Raw genomic sequence first — 16,330 nt, forward strand, 5'->3', positions numbered from 1 at the left:
AAACAAAATCAAAAAATAGAAAAAATAGAAGCAAATGTAAAATACATCATCAACAAAACCACTGACCTCCAGAATAGATCGAGGAGGCGCAACCTGAAAATTATAGGACTTCCTGAAAACATTGAAGAGAAAAAAAGCCTGGACTTAATATTACAGGATCTAGTGATGGAAGACTGACCTGATATCATGGAATCGGAGGGCAAAGTAGTTATTGAAAGAGTACATTGATCCCCACCAGGAAAAGATCCTAAAAAGAAAACACCTAGGAATGTTGTGGCCAAACTCCAGAACTATCAGATAAAAGAGAAAATCCTGCAAGCAGCCAGAAAGAAACAATTTAAATATCAAAGAGCCACAGTAAGGATCATGCAGGACCTGGCTGCATCAACATTAAGGGATCGAAGGGCCTGGAATGAGATATTTTGAAGAGCAAGGGAACTTGGAATGCAGCCAAGAATCTACTTTCCTGCAAAGCTGAGCCTTCTCTTCCAGGGAAAAAGATGGACATTTAATGAAATGGAGGAGTTCCAAAAATTTCTGATGAAAAGACCAGAGCTAAAAAGAAAATTTGGACATCAAACAGGAGGTTCAAGAGACACATAAAAAGGTAAAAAAAAATAGTGGTGGTAAAAGGAAAAAAAATGCCATCCAGTAAGTTGAAACTGGCTATATCCTAGCATGGGGGGAAAAAGATTCTCATAAATTTTGAGAATTGTAACTCTAACAGAGAGAATATATCTAGCCAGAAATGATGGACATTCATGACCTATCCATGAGACTGCTATCTAAAGAGATATAACTGGCTTTAACCCCACTTGGGAGAAAGACCCTAATAACTCTCAGGAATTTTGACTCTATTTGATAGAATATACTGAATTAGAATGGACACTCAGAATTTTCTATGACTTAGACAGAATGATCTAAAAAAACACTACCTCCTTAAAAAGGGGGACAGGAAAGAGACTGGAGGAGGGAGGGGAGTGAATGGGGTAAATGTCATTACACTAAGAGGTACAAAAAAAGCCCTATGGTAATAGAGGGAAGAAGGGAGCAGAGCAGAAACACCTGAATCTTCTTCTCATCAGACTTGGCTTAAAGTCAACCTACACATGCTCAGTTAACTTATAAAACATCTAACTTTTCAAGTATTAAGAGGGGAAAAGGGGAGGGGGGACAGAGAAAGGAAAGGGGAGTGGGGGGAGAAGGGGGAAATAACAAAAGGAAGGGAAGGGAAAAAGGGAAAGGGGAAAGAAAGGGGAGGGTGTGATATAGGAGGGCAAACACACTGAAGGGGGTGGTATTCAGAAACAAAATACTGGGGAATATGGATAAAGGGGGGAGAAAGGGGGGGAAATACAAACAGAGGGAAGATAGCATGGAGGTCAATAAAGAATTAGTAATCATAACCTTGAATGTGAATGGGATGAACTTTCCCTTAAAATGTAAGCAAATAGCAGAGTGGATTGAAACCCAGAATCCTACAATATGCTGCTTACAAGAAACTCATTTGAAGCAGAGAGATACATATAGAGTAAAGGTAAAAGGTTGGAGCAAAATATATTTTGCTTCAGCTGAAGTAAAAAAAGCAGGGGTAGCAATCCTTATCTCAGACAAAGCAGCAGCAAAAATAGATAGTGTTAAAAGAGATAAGGAAGGAAACTTTATCCTCCTAAAAGGTACCATAGACAATAAAGTCATTTCAATATTGAATATATATGCACCCAGTGGGACAGCACCCAAATTCTTAGAGGACAAACTGAAAGAACTACAGGAAGATATAGACAGCAAAACTCTACTAGTGGGAGACCTCAACCTCCCGCTATCAGATCTAGATAAATCGAATCATAAAATAAACAAGAAAGAAGTTAAGGAGGTAAATAGATTGTTAGAAAAATTAGATATGGTAGACTTATGGAGGAAACTGAATGGGGATAGAAAGGAATATACTTTTTTCTCTGCAGTACATGGAACTTATACAAAAATTGACCATGTACTAGGACATAAAAACCCAATGATCAACTACAGAAAGGCAGAAATAGTGAATACATCTTTCTCAGATCACAATGCAATAAAAGTCATATGCAATACTGGGCCAAGGAGATATAGACCCAGAACAAATTGGAAACCGAATAACCTCATTTTAAAAAATGAGTGGACCAAAAAACAAATTATAGAAAGAATTAACCATTCTATCCTAGATAATAATAATGAAACAACATACCAAAACCTATGGGATTTATTCAAAGCGACTTTCAGGTGATATATTATAGCTCTAAATGCTTACATGAATAAATTGGAGAAAGAGGAAATCAATGAATTAAATATGCAACTAAAAAAATTAGAGAATGAGCAAATCAAAAATCCCCAATTAAATACTAAATTACAAATTTTAAAAATTAAAGGAGAAATTAATAAAATCCAAAGCAAAAAAAACTATTGAATTAATAAATAAAACCCAAAGTTGGTATTTTGAAAAAACCAATAAAATTGATAAACCTCTGTTCAATTTGATTAAAAAAAGAAAACCAAATTGTTAGTATCATAAATGAAAAAGGTGAACTCACCATCAATGAGGAAGAAATTAAAGTAATAATTTGAAATTATTTTTCCCAACTCTATGCAAATAAATTTGATAATCTAAGTGAAATGGATGAATATTTATAAAAATATAAATTGCCCAGATTAAATGAAGAAGAGATTAAATACCTAAACAACCCTATCCCAGAAAAAGAAATTCAACAACCCATTATTGAACTCCCTAAAAAACAATTTCCAGGGCCTGATGGATTCACAAGTGAATTCTACCAAACATTTAAGGAACAATTGGTTCCAATCCTATATAAACTCTTTGGAAAAATAGGGAAAGATGGAACTCTGCCTAACTCTTTCTATGAAACCAATATGGTACTGTTACCTAAACCAGGAAGAGTTAAAACAGAGAAAGAAAATTATAGACCTATCTCCCTGATGAATATAGATGCAAAAATCCTAAATAAAATCTTAGCAAAATGATTACAACAAGTCATCACTAGGATAATACATTATGATCAAGTAGGATTTATTCCAGGAATGCAGGGTTGGTTCAATATTAGGAAAACTGTTAGTATACTCAATTATATCAACAACAAACCTATCAGAAATCATATGATCATATCAATAGATGCTGAAAAAGCTTTTGACAAAATACAGCATCCATTCCTATTAAAAACGTAGAGAGTATAGGAATAAATGGACTGTTCCTTAGAATAATTAGCAGTATCTATCTGAAACCATTAACAAGCATTATATTCAATGGGGAGAGGCTAGAGGCATTCCCAATAAGATCAGGGGTGAAACAAGGGTGCCCATTATCACCACTAGTATTCAATATTGTATTAGAAATGTTAGCATCAGCAATTAGAGAAGAAAAAGAAATTGAAGGAATTAGAATTGGGAAGGAAGAGACAAAATTCTCACTCTTTGCAGATGACATCATGGTCTACCTAGAGAATCCTAAGAAATCATCCAAAAAATACTGGAAACAATTAGCAATTTTAGCAAAGTTGTAGGTTATAAAATAAACCCTCATAAATCTTCAACTTTTCTATATATGTCTAGCAAGATACAACAGGAAGAGCTAGAAAGAGAAATCGCATTCAAAGTAAATTCAGACAATATAAAATACTTGGGAGTCTATTTGCCAAGAGAGACTCAGAATCTTTTTGAAAACAATTATAAAACATTTCTCACACAAATCAGATTTAAATAAATGGGCAAATATCAACTGCTCATGGATAGGGAGAGCTAATATAATAAAAATGACAATTCTACCAAAACTAAACTACCTGTTTAGTGCCCTACCAATCAAAATTCCAAAAAATTACTTTAATGAGTTAGAAAAAATGTAAGTAAATTCATATGGAGAAATAAAAAGTCAAGAATTGAAAGGAGTTTAATGGAAAAAAGTGCAAAAGAAGGTTGCTTAGCCCTACCTGATCTAAAATTATATTATAAAGTATCAGTCATCAAAACTGTGTGGTATTGGCAAAGAAACAGAGTGGTGGACCAGTGGAATAGACTAGGCATAAAAGCAGGAGATGATTATAGTAATCTGCTGTTTGATAAACCCAAAGAGTCCGGCCATTGGGATAAAAACTCCCTCTTTGATAAAAACTGCTGGGATAATTGGAAGTTAGTATGAAAGAAACTTATATTAGACCAACACCTCACACCCTTTACCAAGATAAGATTCAAATGGTTACAGGACATAGACATAAAAAACAATACTATAAGCAAATTAGAAGATCAAGGACTAGTCTACCTGTCAGATCTATGGAAAGGGGAACAGTTTATGACTAAAGAAGAGTTGGAGAACATCACCAAAAACCAATTAGATGATTTCAATTACATTAAATTAAAAAGCTTTTGCACAGATAAAACCAATGTAACCAAGATCAAAAGAAGTGTAGTAAATTGGGAAATAATCTTTACAACTAATGATTCTGACAAAGGACTCATTTCTAAAATATACAGAGAACTGAGTCATTTTTTAAAACAAAAAGCCATTCCCCAATTGACAAATCGTCAAAGGATATGTAAACGCAATTTACAAATGAGGGGATCAAAGTAATCCATAGCCATATGAAAAAATGCTCTAAATTATTAATTATTATAGAAATGCAAATTAAAGCTTCTCTGAGGTACCACCTCACACCTCTCAGATTGGCCAGTATGACCAGGAAAGATAATGATCATTGTTGGAAGGGATGTGGGAAATCTGGGACACTATTACACTGTTGGTGGAGCTGTGAACTCATCTAGCCCTTCTGGAGAGCTATTTGGAACTATGCCCAAGGGGTAATAAAAATGTGCATACCCTTTGACCCAGCAATACCACTACTGGGTTTATATCCTGAAGAGATGAGGAAAAAGAGTAAAAACATTACTTGTACAAAAATATTTATAGTACCCCTGCTTGTGGTGGCAAAGAATTGGACATCCAGTAAATGTCCTTCAATTGGGGAATGGCTTAGCAAACTGTGGTATATGTAGGTCATGGAACACTATTGTTCTATTAGAAACCAGGAGGGATGGGATTTCAGGGAAACCTGGAGGGATTTGCATGAACTGATGCTGAGTGAGATGAGCAGAACCAGAAAAATACTGTACACCCTAACAGCAACATAGGAGTGATGTTCAACTTTGAAGGACTTGCTCATTCCATCAGTGCAACAATCAGGAACAATTTTGGGCTGTCTGCAAAGGAGAGTACCATCTGTATCCAGATAAGGAGCTGTGGAGTTTGAACAAAGTGCAAGGACTATTCCTTTTAATTTAGGAAAAAAACACATATCTTATTGTCTGATCTTGTTACCTCTTAGACTTCTCTTTAAGGATATGATTTCTCTCTCATCACACCCAATTTGGATCAAGGTACAACATGGAAACAAAATAAAGACTGACAGAGTGCTATCTGTGGCGGGGTCGGGGAGGGAAGCAAGATTGGGGGAAAATTGTAAAACTCAAATAATACCTTTAATAAAAATAAATTTTAAAAAAAAGAAATGTGACCTTTACAGTGAGGGCTCTCCCTTTTCTCACTGTCTAGCTTGTTAAGAACCCCACCTTGATTCCCCTTGAAATTATTTTATTTATGGCTCTTTTCTAAAGACTCTCCAAAAAATCACCAGGGGTGGGGAAATTTAAAAAAAAGTTTTCACTATCAATATGAATCAGATGTGGGACAATTAATTTATTTTTATCCAAAAAAGTAAAGTTAAATGTAAATGACCCTACAGGATATATTAACAGGTATATCTTGTAATTATTTTACTAGTTATATAAGGAAAATCTTTGGTAGTTGGATTGGTATGACTCTGAATCAGTAAATTGATTTAGTTAGTATTGTCATTTTTTATTATGAACAATTAATATTTCTCCAATTAATTATCCCTTTCTTCCTGCTGAGTTTTATTTGGAGAGAGAGAGAGTGGCTGTGTGTGTGTGTGTGTGTGTGTGTGTGTGTGTTGATGATTTGTGTGGGTTTATTTTGTATCTTACAACTTTGCTTTTGTTGTTACTCAGTCCTGTCAGAATCTTTGTGATTTCATTTGTGGTTTTCTTAGCAAAGATCTATGAGTGGTTTTCCTTTTCCTTCTGAAGCTCATCTTTACAGATGAGAAACTAAGGCAAACAGTGTAACGTGTCTTACATAGTGTGTGAAGAGCCTGAAGTTTAGTCTTCCTGACTCCAGTCCTAGAATTCTATTCACTGTGTCACCTAGTTGCCCAGCAACTTTGCTGAAGTTTCTGATTGTTGTGACTAGTTTTTTAGTTGACTTTCTAAGGTTCTGTAAGTAAATCATTGTATCATCTGCAAAAAGTGAGTTTTGTTTCCTCACTTTTTGTTCTAATTCCTTCAATTTCTTTTTTTCTTGTTTTACTGTGATAGCAAGCATTTCTAATATAACTTCTAATATAATCTCCATTAGAGATAAAACTTGCTTTTGGTTTTTGATCAGATAATAACATACTTCGTAGCATTTTAAGGAAAACTCCATTTATTCTAAAACTTCGTAGAGTTTTTAATAGGAATGGATATTGTATTTTGTCAAGTCTTTTTAACATCTATTGATATAATCATATGATTTTTGTTGTTTTTATTACTTACATGGTTAATTATGTCTATAGTTTTCTAATATTAAACTAGCCTTTCATACCTCAAATAAATCCATTTAGGTAATAGTATTTGATTTTTGTGATGTATTTCTGTAATCTCCTTGCTAGTATTTTATTAAAAATTTTTGCATCAGTGTTTATTAAGGAAATTGATCAATAGTTTTCTTTCTCTATTTTTACTCTTCCTGATTTAGGTATCAAAACCATCTTTGTGCCATAGAAGAAATTTGGTAGGACTCCCTCTTTACTTATTTTTCAACCAATTTATTTAGTTTTAGAATTGTTTTTTTAAATATTTGGTAGACTTCTTTTGTAAATCAATTTGGTCTTGGGGATTTTTTTTCTTATATAACTTGTTCAATTTTCTTGTATAACTTGTTCAATTTTTATGTTCAACTTATATAACTTGTTCAATTTTTTTCTAAAATGGGTCTATTTAAGTAATCTATTTCTTGTTTTAATCCAGATGATTTATATTTTTGTAAATAATCATCTTTTTTTTTCATTGACAATGTCAGTTTGATTGGCATATTGTTTGGTAAAATAGAATAGCTCCTAATAATTGATTTGATTTTGTCATTATTGGTTTTTCCAATCACCCTTTTCATTTTTGAATCTGGTTTTCTTTCTTTTTTAAAATTAAATTAGGTGATAGTTTATCTAATTTATTGGGGTTTTCATAAAATCAGTTTCTAGTTTTATTAGTTCAGTGATTTATTTAGGATTTTTTTTAACTTTCCATTTTATTAATCTCTCCTTTGATTTTCAGAATTTCTACTTTAGTGTTGAATTGGGAATTTTTAACTTGCTATTTTTCTAGTTTATTTTTAATTTCATGCCCTATTCACTGATCTGCTTTTACTCTCTTTTATTGATGCGTTTAGAGGTATAAATTTTCCCCTAAGTATTATTTTGGCTGTAATCCACAAATTTTTACATGATGTCTCTGTTGTATTTATCTTTATTGAAATAATTGATTATTTATTTTTTAAAGAAAGCTTTTATTAATTTTGAATTTTACAGTTTTTCCCCATTCTTGCTTCCCTCCCCCCCCAAAAGGCATTCTGTTACTCTTTTCATTGGTTCCATGTTATACATTGATCTCAGTTGAATGTGATGACAGAGAAATCATATCCTCAAGGAAGAAAAATAAAGTATGAGATAGTAAAATTACATAATAATATAATGCTTTTTTTTCTAATTTGACGGTAATTTCTAATTTGATGGTCTTTGTTCAAAGTCCATAATTCTTTCTCTGGATACAGATAGTATTCTCCATTGCAGATAGCCCAAAATCGTTCCTGGCTGTTGCACTGAAGGGATGAGTAAGTCTATCCCCATGTTGCTGTTAGGATGTACAGTGTTTTTCTGGTTCTACTCATCTCACTCAGCATCAGTTCATGCAAATCTTTCCCGGCTTCCCTGAATTCCCATCCCTCCTGGTTTCTAATAGAACAATAGTGTTCCATGGCATACATATACCAGTTTGTTAAGTAATTCCGCAATTGAAGGACATTCACTTAATTTACAATGTTTTGCCACCACAAACAGGGCTGCTATAAATATTTTTGTACAAGTGATGTTTTTACCCTTTTTCATCATCTCTTCAGGGTATAGACTAAGTAGTGGTATTGCTGGATCAAAGGGTATGCACATTTTTGTTGGCCTTTGGGCATAATCCCAAATTTCTCTCCAGAAAGTTTGGATGAGTTCATAGCTCCACCAACAATGTATTAGTGTCCCAGATTTCCCACATCCCTTCCAACATTGATCATTGTCCTTTCTGGTCACATTGGCCATTCTGAGAGGTGTGGGTGATATCTCATAGATGCTTTAATATTATTGATTATTTCTATGCTTTATTCTTTGATCCACTTATTCTGTATTAGACATGTTGTAAAAAAATAATAAAAAGGGAAAAAACTCACATTATCTACACACATATTAAGGGCATCACTGATAAAGGTAAGAGGAGATGACGAGCAGGCTTTTATAAAAATTTTTACTGCAGACCATGTCTATACAATTATGAAAGACATCACTTTGTTTGTTTGTTGACTATCAATAAGTATTTGATTCAGTAGAGTAAAATGTTTCCTTAAAGCAGTGCTGTCACATTCAAACAGAAATGAGAGGCCTATAATATGGATAGAAGGATCCCTATGCATCATAGTATGATTTAGTTTTAAAATGTAATGTTATTTGTATTTTATTTTTTTAATTTTTTTGTTAAATATTTCTTAATTATATTTAATCTGATTTGGGCCACATTAGGGGATGTTATGGGCCACATGCAGCCTACTGCCCACATGTATGCTCCCTCTCTCTTAAAGGATCTTCCCTTACTGTGCTCTGTATGTATGTAAAAGTCATAAAAAATTTTTAAAAAGATAATAACAAAGATAATCTTCAAAAAGTCTCCCTTTATTAATATCAAGTGGCACAAAATAAAGAGTGTGCTTTTCAAAGCTTTTTTGCCACTGTCATGAAGAATTTTTAGTGCAAAACCCAAATTTAAAAAGGATTCATTATAAATAAGGAAATTCTTCAAATGTCCCTATTTGTTAGTGACTTGTATTGATTACATCCAGACCAAAAAGACTGAGTGAAACAATTTTCCAACACAAGACAACTTGGAAGATTCACAGGAAGGATCTGTTACACTGGGATTACACTGGGATACACTGCAGTGCAGCCCAGGCCTCACAAGAGCAAACTGGTTCCAGCCATCCAGGAATAGACCTCTCAGTCCAGGGATTGCCAAGGACAACTTGGAAGGTCAGTGGAAAAACTCTGTCACATCAGAGTAAGAGTGGAGCCCAGTCCAGCATAGGCCTCAGCATAGACTTGGTCCCAGGGGACCAGAAGCAAGCTTGGGGAACCACTAGGCCACTAATTCTGGAGGACTCAGCCTAAGAACAGTAAGGAGTCAGGGGAAATTGCAGAGGTCTCTTTCCTATTCCTGAGGCTTCACCCACACTCAGATCTAGGTCACAGTCTGGGGTCTCAGTCTTGGGAAAATGAGCAGAAGCACAACAGAGCTTATGGAGTAGGGACTCTCCTCATGGTTCCAGGGCAGAAAAGAGTGCTTGTTGTCATCCACAGACCAGAGCACAAGCCAGGAGAGTAGTCATAGCCTCTCATAAGACTTTGGAAGAATTGAGAACTTGCAGGTTCCTGAGGGCTTGTCACTGAAAACAGCTGCAAAAATCCTCAAAAGTCTGGAACAGTGCATCTACCAGCCTGGAAGCAGAGCCTCATTTTAACAAAGAATTAAAATCAAGTCATAGACGGGGGAAATGAGCAAACAACAGAACGAAAAAAAATCTTACCATAGACAATTACTTTGGTCCAATGGAGGATCAAAATAATCACTCAAAACATAATAAAGCCAAAGTTTCTGAATACAAAGCCTTCAAAAAATATGAATTGGTCTCAGGATAAGGAAAAACTCAAAGATTTTGCAAATCAAGTAAGGGAGATAGAGGAAAAACTGTGAATAGAAATGAGAGCAATGTGAGAAAATCATGAAAACCAAGTCAGCAGCTTGGTGGAGGAGATACCAAAAATACTGAAGAAAATAACAATTTAAAAACCAGCTTGGGTCAAATGGAAAAAAAAAGTCCAAAATGAGGAGAAGAATGCCTTAAAAAGCAGAATTGGCCAGATGGAAACAAAGATACAAAAGATCTCTAAAGAAAACAATTCCTTCAAATATAGAATGGAGCTAAGAGAAGCTGATGACTTTATGAGAAATCAAGAAAAAATAAAACAAAACCAAAAAAATGAAAAATATCAGAAAATGTGAAATATCTCATTGGAAAAACAACTGACCTGGAAAACAGATCCAGAAGAGATAATTTAAAAATTATTGGGTTACCTGAAAGTCATGACCAGGAAAAGAGCCTAGACTTCATTTTTTAAGCACTAATGTGGTAAAACTGTCTTGATATCCTAGAAGTACAGAGTAAAATAGAAATGGGAAAAATACACCAATCACCTCCTGAAAGAGATCCCAAAATAAAAACTCCTGGGATTATTACAGCCAAATTCCAGAACTCCCAAGTCAAGGAGAAAATAGTACAAGCATCCAAAAAGAAACATTTCAAATAAAAGAGTTACAGTTGGGATTTAGCAATTTTTTAAAAAGTTTTATTTTTTAAGGCAATGGGAGCAAATGACTTAACCCAAGTCCACACGGCTAGGTAATTAAGTGTCTGAGGTTGGATTTGAACTCAAGTCCTCCTGACTCTAGGGATTGTGCTCTATCCATTGCGTCACCTAGTTGCCCCAGATTTAGAGCTTTTACATTAAGTGTTATAGGTCTTGGAATATGATATTCTAGAAGGCAAAAGAGCTTAAATTACAGCTGAATATCCTTTTTCAGAGGAAAAGGTGGATATTCAATGAAATAGGGAACTTTCAAACTTTCCTAATGAAATGACCAAAGCTGAACAAGAAGTTTGATCTTTAAGTACAGGACTCAGGTGAAGCATAGAGAAGGTGGATGAGAAGGGTAAATTATGAGGGACTTAATGATGTTGTATTCCTACATTGGAAGATGATAATGATAACTCATATGAACTTCCTCATTTATTAGTCATTAGAAGGAGCATGTATAGATATGGCATGGGGGAATTTGAACATTTAATATGTTAAAAAGATGGAATTAATGGGGAAGAAATGAATGTGGGGGGAAAGGGGAAAGGAGTGCTAGAATGGAGTAAGTTATTTCATGTAAAAGGTAATAAAAAGCTTTTGCAGTGGAGTGGGAGAGGGAAGGTGAGGAAGTGTGAGTGAATCTTACTCTCAACAGAAGTGGTTCAGAGAGGGAATAATATACACATTTAATTGAATATACAAATCTATCTTACCCTAAAGGAAAACAAGAGAGAAAAGAGATGGGAGAAAGGAGATTGGGGGGAGAGGAGGGGGAGGTTTAGATGATAGAAGAGGGAAAGATCATGGAAGAGGTTAGTCAGATACAACACGCTTTTGAGGAGGGACAGAGTGAAAAGAGAGAGAATAGAATAAATGGGAGTGTGTGTGTGGGGGAATAGGATGGAGGGAAACACAGCAATAACAACTCTAGATAAAATATTGAAGCAATTTTTCTGGTGGATTTATGATAAAGAATGCTATTCATCCCAAAGACAGAGTAGAAGGTGTCTGAATACAGACTGAAGGCATACATTTTTCCTCACCTTATTTTTCTTGAGTTTTTTCTTTATTCTTTCTTTGTGGGAAGGGGGTCATATTTACATTTATAGCATGACTATTTGTTTTTCATGGCTACACGTTTTAAACCTACGCCAAGTAACTTACTTTCTCAATGGAGGAGTGGGGTGGGAGGAAGGGAGAAAATTTGGAAATGAAATATCAAAGCTTGCTATTGGATGTAGCTGGGGTAGGGGAGAAAATTTAAGTAATAAAATCATTTTTTTTTAGGTTTTTTATGCAAGGCAATGGGGTCAAGTGGATTGCCCAAGGCCACACAGCTAGGCAATTATTAAGTGTCTGAGGCTAGATTTGAACTCAGGTACTCCTGACTCCAGGGCTGGTGCTCTATCCCCTGTACCACTTAGCTGCCTGAATTGATAATTACTAATCCCTAATTAATAATTACCAAATTATTAGTGTAAGGCCTCTTCAATACGTATGAAGGCCGTAATTGAGGCAATGATCGGTATATGAACTCACCATTTGGAGTATGCCTTATGTGATTTGGCTGTATTTCTGACATCCAGGAACTAGCCATCCCTGGGAAAGACAAAACAGGATTGGGAGGAACTGGCTATTCTCACAATACTGATATTTAATAAAAATAAACCTTACAGCCCCATAATGGCATTTCCTTAAAAAATAACATTGATTCAATCTATACCTGAAGCCAAAAGGGAATTGGATCCCATTCAACTTAGATGGGCTCTGAGCCTTCTTTGTCCTCAAAAGGTATAAAAGTTGTAAGCCCCCTCTCCTCTTTGGAATCTCACCCATGGAGGAGACGTCCTGTCTGGGGTATGTGGTCTCCCATTCGGACCTCGAGGGTCGATGAAAACTGGGGTTCCCCGACCTGACATCTTGAGAGTTGGTGCTCCCCGAATTGGTGATGTTTTCTTTATCTTTCTCTTCTATTTTGATTATAGTATTAATAATCCTTTGTCTTTTATGTATTATCTGCTGTATTGGATGCTACTGTAAGCAATCTATTCCTTGTATTGTATAATTAAAATACTTTCATTTTTAACTGAGAACGTCATTTGCAGGAACGAATCCGAACCTCATTAAAATCACAAAACACTACCCCATAAAATAAATTTTTAAAAAAAAGAAGAGATGGAAAAGTAGTAATAACTGTCAGTAGTTACAGATGTCTCATTAACCTTTATTCTTAGGTAATTACACCATGTAAGAGCTATCTTATTAGAATTTTATCTGAGAGGTTTTGAAATGAATCCCCCAGTTTCTTTTAAATTGTACAGCTCTCACCGAGGTTTCTTTTTTTCATCACGTCCAAACACTCTTCCTAACTTCATCTTTTTACATGTTGTTACTACTTTCTCATTTAGTCCATGAGATATTGAAGAGTTAGATTATAAATATGAAGGTTCCATTAACAGTGATGTTGGGAAAAGTTCATTACAGAAATAATGGCAGATCTGTTTCATTCCATATCTATTTGTTGCCCAATTTTCAAATTTATCTATATCCATGATAAATTGAATCTCATAACAAGTTTTCTACAGAATCATTATCTCCTCCACTATTTTTGCTGTTTTGGGAGGCAATAGTGTTAATAATATTCCATATTTTCCCTTTAGCTTCTTTCATTTCTTAAAATTGAACCATTCTTTTTCAAATCCACCTTTATATGGAAGTCAACTAGTATCTTACTATAGGGTCTTGTCAAGGTTGTTGCAGAATTTCTCTACTTTCTACAATAGATGCTGGCTCTTTAATCAAGTAAAACTATCTTCATTGAGATTTCTTTATGTTCATCATGAGTACCGCAAAATAAAATAACAAGAGTTAGCATTTACATAGTTTAAAGGTTTGTGAAGTACTTTACAAATTATTATTTCATGTATTCCCATGACAACCCTGAATTTTGTTTTTCAGTTTTTAAATACATAATTGCCATTTTCTGAAAAAAATCCTCTATTTTTCTATTTGTGAGAATACCCCCCTCTTCATTTAAATTTTTTTGGCAATTTTGTTTTCTTCTCTTTTAAAAATTAAAATTAGTTAATGATTTATCTATTTTAGGGGTTTTTAAAGTCTGTTTTTATCATTGCAATAGATTTTTAAAAACTTCAACAAATATATAAGAATAGTCTTCCTCCCTAAAAACTGTTTTGTCTGCACCCAAATCCACAACAGGTCTCCAAGGTGAACAGCCTCTGACATGGTGGAACAGTTAAAAAGCTCAGAGATGGATCTTGTGATTGAGCTGAGGCTAGTTGGGAGGTGAGTCACCACCTGTACCAGCTCCTATCTTTCAGGGAGTACTCCTGATGCTCTAAGCTGAGTATCCTGAAGGGTCCAAAGCATTTATTTCTTAAAAATTAGAGTATTCAAAGCAGGCCTGAATCACATAGATATCCCATCTAGGAATAATGGAATAGGACCCATTATTAAGTGTCTGAGGCCAAATCTGAACTCAGGTTTTCCTGACTCCAGAACTGGTACTGTATGCACTGTGCCACCTAGGTGTCCGCCTTCATTCTATTTTGTTGGTTTTTAGAACTGAGGCTGTGATTGAAGTAGGGGGGGGTATTGTACCATTAGAGATGAAATTCCTGGCCCTATACAAGATGGACCAAAGTAAAACCATTTGCCAAGAATGTTTTCTTTTCTTTTTTTTTTAAGTCATAGATTTCTTTATTTATTTTTCATTTTTTTTTTGCAAGGGAAATGGGGTAAAGTGGCTTGACCAAGACCACACAGCTAGGTAATTATTAAGTGTCTGAGACTGGATTTGAACCCAGGTACTCCTGACTCCAGGGCTGGTGCTTTATCCACTGCGCCACCTAGCCACCCCTATTTTTCACTTTTTAAATTTTTTTTTATTTTTCTTTAATTTATTTACACAATATTAAAATATTCTTTTTTTAAGGTTTTTGCAAGGCAAATGGGGTTAAGTGGCTTGCCCAAGGCCACACAGCTAGGTAATTATCAAGTGTCTGAGACTGGATTTGAACCCAGGTACTCCTGACTCCAGGGCTGTTGCTTTATCCATTGCGCCACCTAGCCGCCCTCTCTGAGCAATTTCTGATGAGAATGAAGGCTTCTTCATTCCCCACCCCTCACCATCCCTCCTTCCATACCATTGCAAAAGATACATGAAATAGCTTTTATATGAAATATCTTAGCCTATTCTACCTCTCTTACTCCCAGTGCATTTCTTTTTCACTCATTGACTCCATTTTTACAATATATTATATCTTCAAATTCAGTTCTCTCCTCTGCCTCATCTAAAAATGTTCCTTCTACCTACTCTATTAAATGGTTATTATCAGTATCATATGAGTATTATCAGTATCATCTTTCCATGCAAGAATACATGCAGTTCATCATCATGAAATTCCTCATAATTTACCCTTCCTGTCCATTGTCTATGATTCATTTGAGTCCTGTACTTGAAGGTCAAAGTTTTTGTTCTGCTCTGGTTGTTTCATCAGGAACATTTGAAATTCCCCTGTTTCACTGAAAGTCCATCTTTTCCCCTGGAAGAGGATATTCAGTTTTGCTGGGTAGTTGATTCTCAGTTGCATTCCAAGCTCTTTTGCCTTCTGGAATATTATATTCCAAGCCCTATAAGCCCTTAATGTATTTGCTGCTAAGTCCTGTGTGATCCTGACTGCAGCTCCATGATATTTGAGTTGTGTCCTTCTGCCTGCTTGTAATATTTTCTCTTTGACTTGGGAGTTCTGGAACTTGGCTATGATTATTCCTGGGGGTTGTTATTTTGGATCTCTTTCTGGCGGAGATCAGTGGATTCTTTCAATTTCTATTTGCCCTCTGCTTCTAGGATATCAAGGCAATTTTCCTGTAGTAATTCTTTAAAAATAAGGTCAAAACTCTTTTCCTGATCATGACTTTCAGGTATCCCAATAATTTAAAATTATTTTTCCTGAATCTGTTTTCCAGATCAGTTGTGTTTTCAATGAGATGTTTTCACATTTTCTTCTAATTTTTCATTCTTTTGGTATTGAAATATTGTGTCTTGATTGTTTGTAAAGTCATCAGCTTCCTTTAGCTCCATTCTACATCTGAAAGATTTGTTTTCCTCAGAGAGCTTTCTTATCTCCTTCTCCATCTGGCCAATTCTGCTTTTTTAAAGTCTTCTCAATAACTTTTTGAACTGTTTTATCCATTTAATCTAAGCTGTTTTTTTTTTTCAGGTTTTTTTGCAAGGCAAATGGGGTTAAGTGGCTTGCCAAAGGCCACACAGCTAGGTAATTATTAAGTGTCTGAGACCGGATTTGAACCCAGGTACTCCTGACTCTAGGGCTGGTGCTTTATCCACTGCGCCACCTAGCCGCCCCTAAGCTGGTTTTTAATATGTTATTTTCTTCAGCATTTTTTTTGGATCTCTTGACTAAGCTGCTGACTTCTTTTTCATGTTTTTCTTGTATCTTTCTCATTTCTTTTCCCAATTTTTCTTCTATCTT

The 16,330-nt window shown here is 35.0% G+C and overlaps 1 long non-coding RNA gene across 1 annotated transcript; it reads left to right on the plus strand.

The window, feature by feature from the left end:
• The first annotated feature begins 5,921 nt into the window (after positions 1-5,921).
• On the plus strand, positions 5,922-14,464 carry LOC141517645 (uncharacterized). The gene is made up of 3 exons (XR_012476931.1): positions 5,922-6,360; positions 6,851-6,886; positions 14,037-14,464. It is a non-coding gene; the product is annotated as an uncharacterized LOC141517645 (long non-coding RNA).
• Positions 14,465-16,330: the final 1,866 nt, after the last annotated feature.

The sequence above is a fragment of the Macrotis lagotis genome, chromosome 3, assembly GCF_037893015.1.
Source record: "Macrotis lagotis isolate mMagLag1 chromosome 3, bilby.v1.9.chrom.fasta, whole genome shotgun sequence".
NCBI lineage: Eukaryota > Metazoa > Chordata > Mammalia > Peramelemorphia > Peramelidae > Macrotis > Macrotis lagotis.